This window comes from Bidens hawaiensis, unplaced genomic scaffold, assembly GCF_021521415.1.
Source record: "Bidens hawaiensis isolate Kalapana, Puna unplaced genomic scaffold, B.hawaiensis_p1.1 tig00023241_1, whole genome shotgun sequence".
Taxonomy (NCBI): Eukaryota; Viridiplantae; Streptophyta; class Magnoliopsida; order Asterales; family Asteraceae; genus Bidens; species Bidens hawaiensis.
Genome location: NW_027493651.1, coordinates 318,906 through 331,312, shown reverse-complemented (window position 1 = coordinate 331,312; position 12,407 = coordinate 318,906).

The window sequence follows — 12,407 nt, the reverse complement described above, 5'->3', positions numbered from 1 at the left end:
AACACCATTGTACACCATGCTTCGGTGACCCTATTCACATGGTTTCCAATTTAAGTCGTCCTACTTATACACACGTGTGAGTTTACACATACAAGCAGTTAGGTGACCTTTATCCCACAAATATGGTAAACCCACCTCAAACTCACAAGTTTCCTCCGACATGGTTAGGTGACCTTTATCCCATATCGAGTTTCCAAGTGATTCGAGTGTTATATAAAAGGATGGTGCTCGACTTATTTTATAAAAGGGATTTTCATTTTCTAAATTCTAGATTGGAAAACCTTTTATGTACCTTCCATTTGCATGCATTCAAATGTATGGTACTTAGTTGAAAAACCCATTTTCGAAGTTCCATTTAATAAAACCCATTTTATTATGAAATCATTATCCTTTAATTAAAACCAATTTTATTACCTAACGATTTCTAAGGAACCAATTTTATGCTATTTGTTGATTTTAAGTTGTTAGCAAACCACATTGCAATAACACAAACAAAAGTAAATCAATCATGCAAGCATAAAACATACAACCACAAGTTCATAACCATAGCCTCCTAATGTTGACTACACTTGTTGACCGAAGACAAGTGTGTCAAAAGGTCTCTCCTATGGGACTAAAAAGGAGATGTGCTTGTGTCGGTGAACTCCCACTTGATCCCGCATCCAAATGCTCCAAGTGTTCACCCCCATGTTGTGGTCTCCATCATTTTATTTGGGCTTTCTTCCTTGCATCTTCTTTTACAAAATATATCCGAATACATTTTTCTAGTAAAATAAATGCACCTAATCTACTTAATATTACAAACCAATTGAAATAAATAAATAGATTACAAACCCAAATAAATATTACAACCATATCGAATGAACCATGGCTAGGTTATGAACTTCTATTACATATCCAAATATGCAATAATACAAGACCTAAAATGGCTCCCCTTGACCCCTTGAAACTTTCGGCCCAAACTTGACAAAACCAAAAGTTTCGGGTTTTGTCTAAACAACACAATTAACCATCCAAATGACTTCGTTTTCCAAGATTACCACATACATGTAAAGTATAACCTTGAAAAACCATGGGGTAACTAAAAAACCCTAAATCTTCGGCCATATGGTAAACCCCACCATAAACCCGAAAATTTTTGGGTCTAATGAAGCATGCATCCGTATAAGCGGCTCTTGATGCCATTGTTGGATTTTAACAAGATTATCAAAGTCATAAACTCCCAATTTTATGAAAAACGGAGTGGAAATAGTTTTAAATCTTGTTAGTTTATTGTGTATAAAACCGATTTTACACATGCAAAACCCAATCCCGGATCCATATACGAAATACATACTATCAAACACATGCATGTCACTATAAGTCCATGCATATTAAAGCTACCTTTCAAATCAAAGGAAGAGGAAGGAGATGATGATAAGGAAGGCAAGAACTTCAATATGAAGCTCCTCAAGCTAGCATACCCCAATCCTCTGACAATACACCTTCGTAGCTTGCATTTTACACTCTTGAAAAAAATTGTTCTTGTTCCCTTCCTTTGGCCGAATTCAATGGAGGAGGAAGAAGAGAGAAAAGGTTTTTGTTACTTGTGAATTCATTGTGTGAAAGAGAGAGAGAGAGAGAGAGAGAGAGAGAGAGAGTTTTGTTTTGTCTTCAAGGCACCACCCAATTACCCAATAGGAAGACTTGCATGCACCCACTATGTTTTAAATAATAATAAAATATACATTGTGTTATAAAACATATACTGTGTAATACACACTTATAGTGTGTTATACACAATGCATGTATTGTGTTATACACAATGCTTATGTTATGTTATACACAATGCTTATATTGTGTTATACACAATACTTCATTATAGGTAACATGCTAGGTAACATTTTCACATATTGTTACTTAACCATCTTAAATAACACTATGGAATGCTCTCTCTCAAAGTATAAATCATCAATATGATTTATTTCACAAGTACGTTTTATTTAGAAACCCCTTTCCAAATAACTCAAGTGTTAGTATTTATTTGTTATGATCATATCATATATAACACAAATATTATTGTTATTGGGTATGACCCGACTTGGATCATGACGTACTAGCCACATCAATAATAATATATGTCTTGGGCATACCGAGTCCAACACCTTATACCTGTCTTGCTTCGTATCTGAACCAGTTATGGCATAATTTCTTATTATTGGACGTGCACATTTGCTTGATTTTCCTCCTTATGATCTCGTCCTGTTGTCGGTTCGTTTCATACCCAATGATTCTCCGGTCTTTCTCAATACACCACTTCTTACTAAATCAAAAGTCACAATACCAGCCTGATTCACGACATTCTCAAACGATGTGTGACCCATGGAGTTCACCAAACTCCTCACTTCGGGCTAAACCCTAAACATAATTTTAAATTTGTTTGTCTTCAAGAGTTACTAACCAGGTACTAAGCGAGCTAGTTCATTGAAGCGGTTCGTGTACTGATCCGCTCCTTTCATCTCTAAACTCCAGAGTTCATGTTCTAACCTTTGTATTTCATTTTTGGGGCAAAAATGTTATAGCATTAATGTTTTGAGTTCAGCCCATGTCATGCAATTAACTGCATCTTGACATTTTATCTGTACTGTAGTGTTCCACCACATCAGAGCGTGATCCATAAAAGTAGAGGCAACAAACATAACAATACTCTCGGGTGGATAATTGCTAATATTGAGAACAGGTTCAGTCTTCTCGATCTATTTAATCAGCCCGTATTCTCTACGAGGGGGATTAGGATTGTTATTGTTATTATTTAGGTTCGGTGGAGGATTGTTGTTGTTGACGTTATTTGTATTTGGTGGGAGATTATTTGCATTGGGAGGGGCATTTGTATTAGGTTGGGGAATGTTATCTGTGACATTTTCAGTGTTGGTTGGGGGAGCATTATTGATTGGTTGTTGGTTTGTTTGCATATTAGCATTTCACCGGCAGTTACTTGTGTTACAATAAGTGGGATTGCTTCCTGCATTTTCCGAGCAATCATCTCGGCTATTTCCCCTTCAGTCATAGGGGTTGCTTTCTTTGGGGCCATTCTATAATGATAATCAAATATAAGCAAATTAATACTAATTTCAGCATACAATACATTGTAACAATAATCACAATAAAGATTGTACAAATAAATCAAACAACACACTACATTTCACAAATTGTTCTATACATTGATAACCAAAGGTACATAGACTTAGCCTGATAAAGGCCAGTGCTTGCATATATATATATCAAAACCAGTCACTAAGTGACGGTTAGACTTAACCCTATAAAGGTCAGTGCTTGTAATAACACATAAAATCATACTCCATTTCAACATAACATACTATTATACACATACATGGAGTATCAAAAGACCACGTATACTGATCCGTAACATCCTACATCTATCCATACAAACGATGGGCTAACCATAAACATAAAAACAACACTGTAATCACCTAGTAACAGCTCCACAGTCAAGCTGTCACCCTATCCAAGCACCAATGGTGGTAAGCATCTGATTGCTGCAAGTTCAGTACTATCTGCTGTAAGGTCAACAACTGAGTCACGTCTCTCCTCCCCTGGTTAATGTTAGCTATGGCTATCGAATGGTCTATCACACGGTCAGTCAGGACAACCATCCAATAGTAGTTTCCTACGTTTGCGAGGTTAGGGTGAGAGGTAGGTATACTCAACGAACGGGAAGATGAAGTATATGTCCTAGGGAGTGAAGGTTCTCCCCGATAGTGGGTAGATCTAAATAGAATTGAGGTAGGTTCAATCGGGGTTACTCTATGTAACGCCCGTAAATTTCCTTAATCGGCTCGATCGTTTATAAATGTTTGTCAAAAAGCCGGGGTTTTATCTTTCTAATTTAGAGCCTTGTAATGCGTTCTAAAAGTCCGTTTATCCATCCTTTTTCCCAAAACATCACCTCTTACGACTTAAAGTATTATATTAGTTTGTAGCACCCGACATTTTCGTTTAACGGCATGCACGTTGTAGAGTTTGTAAATTTATCAGGTTTGAACCGGCTTACTTCGGGGACCTCCTTGTCATACCCGTAACTTGAATTAATTGACTTTTCATTCAAGTTGATACACCTTCCAACTTAAGGGGCTAGAGTGTAACATTCTTTATGATAATCAAAAAAAAAAAAAAGAAAACCCTAACCCTCCCTTGATGGTCCGATCGGCAGATGTGCAGCCCCTCCCACCTTCGTTTTTTTCTTTTTCCAACCAATATTAAGGTCTAAAACTTCAATTGAAGGTTAATTCTATGTTCCCCCAAGTCTTTTACACCTTAATTGATCATATTAACGCGCTTATTGGTCGTTAGGGTTGAGTTTTGCTTATAACGATTTCTGATAGATTCGTACTCTTTTATTGTTGGTCTGTAACTTGATGATAATAAATTTCTTTTGAACGATTCTTATGTCTATGATATTCTGCTTTGAGTCTAGTTTCCAGAAAGGTATAATTTGTAATTTTTGTATGAGAATTAAAAGGTTTTTATGATTTTATAAGATCGAGTGTCAAAGCTGATGCAGGATGACGGATTCTGGTTTGTCTTCCTGACATCATAACTCTTTTTCGACTAGTCCAAATTGGTTGGTTCCACTTCTGGAAGTTAATATTTTGAGTTAGGAACCAAACTCAATTTGAATTGTTTAATTTGGCTGGGTAATGATTTTAATAAAAATAAAACCATTTTGTTGCGCAATGAAATAGCTGCACATACCTTTCTATGTTGGAGGAATTTTTATGATTTTTGTGTCCACTAGAAATATATAATAAAAATATTTTTATAAATCTAAGACATTTATTAAAGTCTGGTAAAAATTTATTTATTTATTTCAAAGGTTATCCTATGTAATTAAATGCATCTTCGCATGCTAAAATCTACACGTTTTACTTGTTACTGATCAATAAGTTCGTTTCAGGCTTAACCGGTGGATGTTCAATTGTGATCGTGTTGGGGCTGTTTGAGGTGAGTTTTTGCACCTACATCTTCTTAGGTATGTCTAGTATTACATACATTAAAATTATGTCCTTTGGTGTTCATTTGATTGGTCAAACAGTTGTAGTTTGAAAGATTGTTTTCGGTTGGCTAGAATAGTGTTTTGTTGCGTTTAACGCGAGGGATGAAGTAAGTGCTGACCAATTCAGTTCGGATAGTTTCGGGTTAATGTACGGTCTATTGGAAAATGATTTTTATGGGTATTGGGGCTGAATTGGTTGTCGGTTACTCAAAAGGGTCGGTACAACTCGCATTCGCGTTTATTGATTAGTTGGTGTGTTGTGCTTCGAGTTACCGACCCATTTGACTGGTGTAGCGTCGTGTGGACTTGTTGGCTGTGAAATTATCATAATGGGTCTACACGGGGCTGAGTTGGATGTTAATCTCTTTAACAACTCTTAAACGCGCGTATTATTATCACCAAGTGCTTCCGGGGGTAATATGGGAATCCTTTATTCCCGGGAGTATCTAAGGGTCATGTTGGTAAATGTAAGGCCCGGGGGCTGTTATGATTGAGTTTGATGAGGTCGAGGCTTTAGGTAACTCGAACCATGTTAGAACGTCTCGTAGGATAAACGAGTCCTTTCGGTGTCGTTAGTAATGATTGTATGTAAACCTACAGGCGTTTGAGTTGTGGGGATACTTAGGGGTTCTCTCGCTCGTGGTTAATTCGTGCCTTGTGTCAGGTGAGTTCATGATGCCCCTTTTTAATCGTTTTACGTTTTGGGCTAGCGTACACACCGTATTACAATTTGACCCGATTTTACTCGTCACAACTATTTGGATGGTATTACATAGCCTTATTCGTATTTGTATATTTATGAACTATGAATGGATTACATTCTATGCCTTAGGATATTTTAGACTCGTTGTGGTCGTATAATCCTTAAGGTTATACATATTATTTAAGGTCTAGGCTTGAGGATACTATTAGGCCTTATATTAATTTCTAGATTATCCATTATTTATGGATTGAATGTGATGATATGGTTTGGTTGAATGTTTGAATTAGATGGTTGTAAGTGTGTATGTGAATGTGTATGTGTTGGTAAACTGTGACCGGGTCAAATATATTACTCGGGGAAGACCCGAGGTGAGGAGGCCCGTGTTGCATGTTTATGTCCCGGCGGGTCAAATATATTACTTGGGGATGACCCGGGTGAGGAGAAGACGTGAAGTCGAAGGCTCACGCAAACTTAAACCAAATACAACTAAATAGATAGCAGTAAGTGGATATCGAACACGAAGAGTTTGTGGAAAATGTGTTAACCAAGTAGCTTAACGATTAAACTAAGATAAATGTAAATGACACAAAGTAATTTCCAAGTTGGTTTTGATTTGATTTTTAACACTAAATTAAACTAAACGAATAATTAAACAAGGATTCCTCTCGGGGTTCGGGTTATTGCTCAACACTCTTGTTAACATTCAATGGATAAATCGTAACATCTCGGTTTTGTGTACATGCAATTGTTTGTGAATAATCAAGAACTAAGTACCCAGATTCCTAGAATGCGAGGTTGTTACTTAACAATCAATCAATACTACTCTTTCTAGTTCTTCCCATTAAATCTCGATTGCCAACGACACCAAGAACATATGGCTAAAAGCTAGATAGAAACAATATGGACAAGTTACAAACAATCACACAAACACAAGATTATGCTAACATAACATTTTATATAATCAATCCAAGTTCATGAACAATAACAAAAGTGTTTTGCAAATAATCTTACATCCCGAGAGGAATACAACGAAACTAGCCACTCATGGCTCGGGAGATCATTGTTATGTCAAGAATCTTGTTACTAGCAGTCCCAAACATAAAACCAATGATACAAAGACCCAAAATAGTGTTCTTGTTCCTCCAAAATCGCCCTTAGCCATCCTAAGTGAAAAAGTAGCTCAAAAGTCACTCAAAAACGGCCTATTAAAAGACATGCAAATGTGTCTCCGTCCCAGACCGTGGGCCATGGTGTCAACCGTGGTCCACGGTTAACCAAAGGTAACCAGTTTTCCTAGCCAAACCGTGGGACATGGTTAGGACCGTGGGCCACGGTCACCTTCACGGTGCCCTTTCTTCTCCACGATACCGTGGACTCTAGAATGTTTGCTTCAGGTGTACCGTGGTCCACGGTCTGGACGTGGGCCACGGTGGAGCTCATTCCCGCGACTTTTTTTCTTCGTATCTCTCGCGTTCCAGCTCCGTTTTATTCACCATTTTCGCCTGTGTTCTCGTAACGCCACTCTCTAGCTCCTTAAACCTGCAAACACGCGAGCAACTGTAGTCAACTAATTCCACGGATTTAACTTAATCCCGTAAGCATAATTATATCTTTTACATCACTTAGTTGCTTTCCTACCGGTCGCCCGTCACATTCCCACACTTACCCGTCGCTTGTCGCCAAGCAACACTTGAAATCACAATTGCTTTCAAAACACACCAACAAACATACCACAAGACTGGCTCAGTTAAGGTCCCGAGTCATACCCTTTTCCCACATAATTAGAGGTTTGCACTAGCTTACTTTATATTATATTTTAAAACATAGAATTCTAGTCAACCTTAACATGCTTTCGGTCTTTACTCACACATAACACACCGTCACTCATTAACTCACTTATCGGTGACCGTTCCAAATATCACAATTGTACTTGATTCTCCTCGCAAATGCTTGTACCACCGTCAAATCTCCACCTACTCGTGCTTTAACACAAATGCAAATCAAGAGGTCTTAAATGGGTTGTAATGGGGCTAGGTGTAAAGGTATGGAATGAGGAATATTGAAAGTGGCTCAATTGATCCGACCCAGCTTGTTACATCAAAATTAAAATAAACAAAGGAACATACTACTATATACATAACATCTTTCATCACGAACTCGAACCACAAGGCTTTGAACATCGCCTCGAATTTTCCTCTCTTTTTTTTCAATCATTTTTTTTTCACACATAATAACTTGCATAAACAATTAACTACTACTCTCTATTGATTGCTAACAAAACAACTACAATTACAAAGAACAACCTACTAAGCCGGATCGTCTCACAAATACATCGGGGATTGATCAAATAAAAAGAATAGGTCTAATAAAGTTTTCTAAAGGAACCAACCCCCCGCCCCTCTCATTACCCCCGCTCATATATGTAATTTATGAGGCCCAACCTCCAAAACCCACACTCACACTAATCCGAGACGAGGCTTTAACTTAAGTGTCTCAATCACTTTTGCATTTATGCCAAGCTAAGGTCTCGAAGTACATTGATGGCACAAGTTCTAACGGAGAATTACCAATTCGTCACCGCCCTTTGTTTTCCCAATACCCAAATGACCGTGGGCATGTTATGTGATTTGATAAACGGAAAGCATGCTAACCTTGCCTAGAATACTACTCAACCACATTTTTAACATAGCTAAGCAAACTTGATTTTTGGGGGAATTATGACCATGACAGGGGACCAACACTTTGCCCCGCCAATCTTACCACTTTTCCAGTGTTTCTCTTTCAATTGTCTTCTTTTTCATCAAAAATTTTCATTTCATCATCATTTTTTTTTAATTTTTAATTTTTTTTTTCAAAAGACTCCCCATCCCCACACTTGGGATACATTGTCCCCAAGGTATGGTTTTGAGAAACTAAAATCAACACAAAAGCACCACCACATTCCGACCCACAACACTATTTCAAAAGATTTCATCCTCCTCCCTTCCACCCAAAAAATAAACCGAACACAAAATAAACTACTGTACAACGATATACAAAAACACATGCACCTGGTGTGATGAGGCCCTCATCAGTATTACGGCAGCTTTGGCGGCCCGAAGATGGAGGTCATAAAGTCCGAAAATTCACCAAAGTTAAAAGCTCCACTTCCGCCGCTGCTGCCCTCTCCCGATGATGATGGTGGTGGTGCCATCGACTGCATCGGGTCCAGCCACATGGAGTGACGCAATGGAGGCTCGGGGTATCGCACAGAGCCGTCGTATGGAGGCAAAGATGTGTAGTCCACACTTGGTGGATCTGGGATGACCTCTTCACCAGCATGCCACTGTTCGTGCATTCTTCGGTTTCTGTCGTCCATATACCGCATGTTTGATTCGTGCTCGCGGGCATAGGCTTGAGCACGGTTCCACATCTCATCACGGTCGTGTCTCTGTTTCTCGGCTCGTTCGTGGTAAGCCCCCATGAAAGTTTGGTGGTCGAAAAGTGCCCGGGCTTCCTCCAACTATCTGTCAAAAGTGGAGGGCCGATGTCTCTCCACCACCTCATTTATCGAACCCATGTGGGCCCAATTGTTTCCATATGAGGCATATCCCGAAGAATAGTCCCAACCCCTTTGTTGGGATCCATTACCACCAGCATTCTCGTCACCACCAACTACCTCCATGTCATCATTGTCACTTCCTTCCTCAATTATTTCCTCCTGGTCTTCACCCTGCTCTTTTTCAACATCCTCCCTTAATACTCTCCATTTCACATCACCGTTTTTCAATTGATGGTACCTTTCGCTCTTTGTATACGTCCAACCTGGGCCCAATGAATCCAATTTATGTTCCGAAAAACCTTCCTCAACCCAATTGTGCCTGCTGGAATGGCGCCATGCAACTTCAATATCACCGTGATCAACCGGCAGTGAGGGATCAACTTTCTCTTGTTGCTTTCTCTACTCGTCCATATATTGAGCATGGCTAAGTAGTTATAACGCTTGTTAATTCCGGTTTCAAAAATTAAAGCTTGTAGAGTATGTATAATTCTTGGGATTTATCCGACGTTTCTCGGAGGCCTATACGTCATCCCAGTACGTCTAATCGCTTAACATTTCTTCCAAGTTGCATTATTATTAAATTCCGGGGGCTAGAATGAAAATGTTTTATGATATAACATTAAACAAAAACCTAAACCCTAATCCACCCACCCCCTCCCTTCCGTGCTTCGACTTTTTGATCGATTCCAAGCTCCTAGAAGTAGTTCAGAGTATGTACTACAAACCCCAACACTCAATTTTGCCAAAACTTTTCGTTGGACAGATTTTCGGCCAAGGTGTAATTGACCCACTTCCCGCGGATAAAAATTAGAGTTTCCAGTGTAGAAAGATCCCCAGGTATGGCATTTACATCATATTAAAATTTCGTGGTCATTGGAGTTGTTTAGGTCGGTCAACCGATTTTAGTTCGAAAACTAGGGTTTATCGGGTGTAGATTTGCAAATTGTTGAGTTTGATGCGTTAATTGATCAGGTGACCGACCGAATCAGTTTGTACAGCCCTAGGGGGGTTTAAGGGCTGTGGAAAAATTATTTTTTTGATGCTCGGGGCTGTTGTGGTTAGTGCTTTGTCAATCGAGTCGGCGGTGCGCGAATTTTCGTTTAAACGGTAAAGTAAGAGTTGTAAAAAGTAACCGTCAACCCTATCAACTCGGGTGACATAATTTTGACAAATGAAAAGATTTAAAATGGAATTTGGTCCATTCGGGGCTGATTCGTTTAACAAATGGTTTTAAGGTTTATTGCACGCGCATTCGACCCGAATTGATTGTCCTTGGGCCTTGGGCAAAGTTTTTGGGCCTTGGGCCAAGTCGTTGGGCCTTGGGCCAAGTATTGGGCCTTGGGCCAAGTTTTTGGGCCTTGGGCCAAGTGTTGGGCCTTGGGCCAAGTGTTGGGCCTTGGGCCAAATGTTGGGCCTTGGGCCAAATGTTGGGCCATGGGCCAAAGTGTTGGGCTTGAACGACCCATTAGGTAAGAGTGTTCTACGGTCTAGTTTAGTAACGTGTTGTGTATAATTTACAGGCCCTTGCTTGTGATTGTACACTTAGGAATTTTCCTAGCTCGTTGCAATTGTTCTATTGATTTCAGGTGAGTTCTCGATGCCCCGTTTAACTCTTTTTAAGTTTTGGGCTAGCATGCACACCTGAGTGTATTTCTTACTTGATGAAATGTTTTGAATGGTATTACATAGGCTTGCTAGTATCGGTAGGCCTTGGAATGTTATGGAATGTGTATGTATATATATATTTATATATATATTTAGAATGGCCATTATTTGGCGAATGTTGTAGTCATCTCGACTACTGATGTTGCGTATGCCTACCTTGTGTTTGCACGCGCCGAATGTTACGTGTTTGGGTTGTACGTTTGCTTGACCCTAAATGTTTGTAGTCGTATCGACTACTGAATGTTGCGTATGCCTACTTTGTGTTTGCATGCGCTGAATGTTACGTGTTTGGGTTGTATGTTTTCTAGTCCCTGAATGTTATTATTGAATGTTATATATATATATATAATGATATATATATAGGAATGCACGTATAGAGATGCTCATACGTAAGGATGATTATTTATTTGAATGTGGTGACCTAACCGATGACTTCCGTTTACCCTTTTTAAAACCGTTGGAATGATTATTAAAACTATTGCTACTTATTTAAAACTTGAACTCACTCAGCTTAAGTGACTTTGTGTGCATGTTAGTGTGAGTTTCATGTTAGGAAGAGGATGCCTTATCGTTTGGACGTGCACGGAGCTACTTGGACTGTGAAGGGCATACTGGAATGAAGAATTACTTATAAACCTTTTTATTTCAAAAGACTTTTAAAAGTTATAATTAATTTAGATTTTGGGAACTTATTCATCTATTTACGTTTTTCGCCAAGTTATACTCTGTAATGCTATTTTAATGCAAAGAATTGTTTTTAAGTTTATTTAATTTCTCAAGTGTTTTGTATGATTACCAACTGTGGGGTTTCCCGGGGTTCGGGGCCTTACAGTAGCGAAAGGAAATTCTCGGCTTGCCACTCATTAAAGCGGCCAAAATGGGCATGTCACGGTTTCTTACCACCGAAATGTCACTCCGACGGGGTACCACATTGGAGAGACATATGGTCATCAACTATTGAGCTTCACTCCTCAATTCCCTTCTTTTAAAATACAGACGATACCTCTTCCCCCCTTCAACACAGACGATAATATATTATACCATTGCGGGCTTTTGTCCAAATGGTCAAACAAATCCCTAACCGATGGGTAGACGTACGAGTTGGCTGGCTTGCTATCAAACTGGGCAATTTGATTGAGTGTCTTGAAAGACATCTCCACCATCGTTCCACCCACAGTACCGATCAACTTCATCTCCGAACCCTTCCTAAATTGTGGGCACCTTAAGGTAGATACCCACTCCTTAATCTCCCTGTCATATAACACCGTGCTCTCTCCATCGTAACACTGGAGAGCAGCTTCCCAACCTAATGCTTCGAATTCGTCGAACAAGCCAAATGCTTCAAACCTTGAGTCGGTCACATCCTTCTCACATATGAACCCTTCCAACCTTTCTCTTATGGTACTCATCTTATCCTTGAAAAACTCAGGTTGCCATTCTAAAGC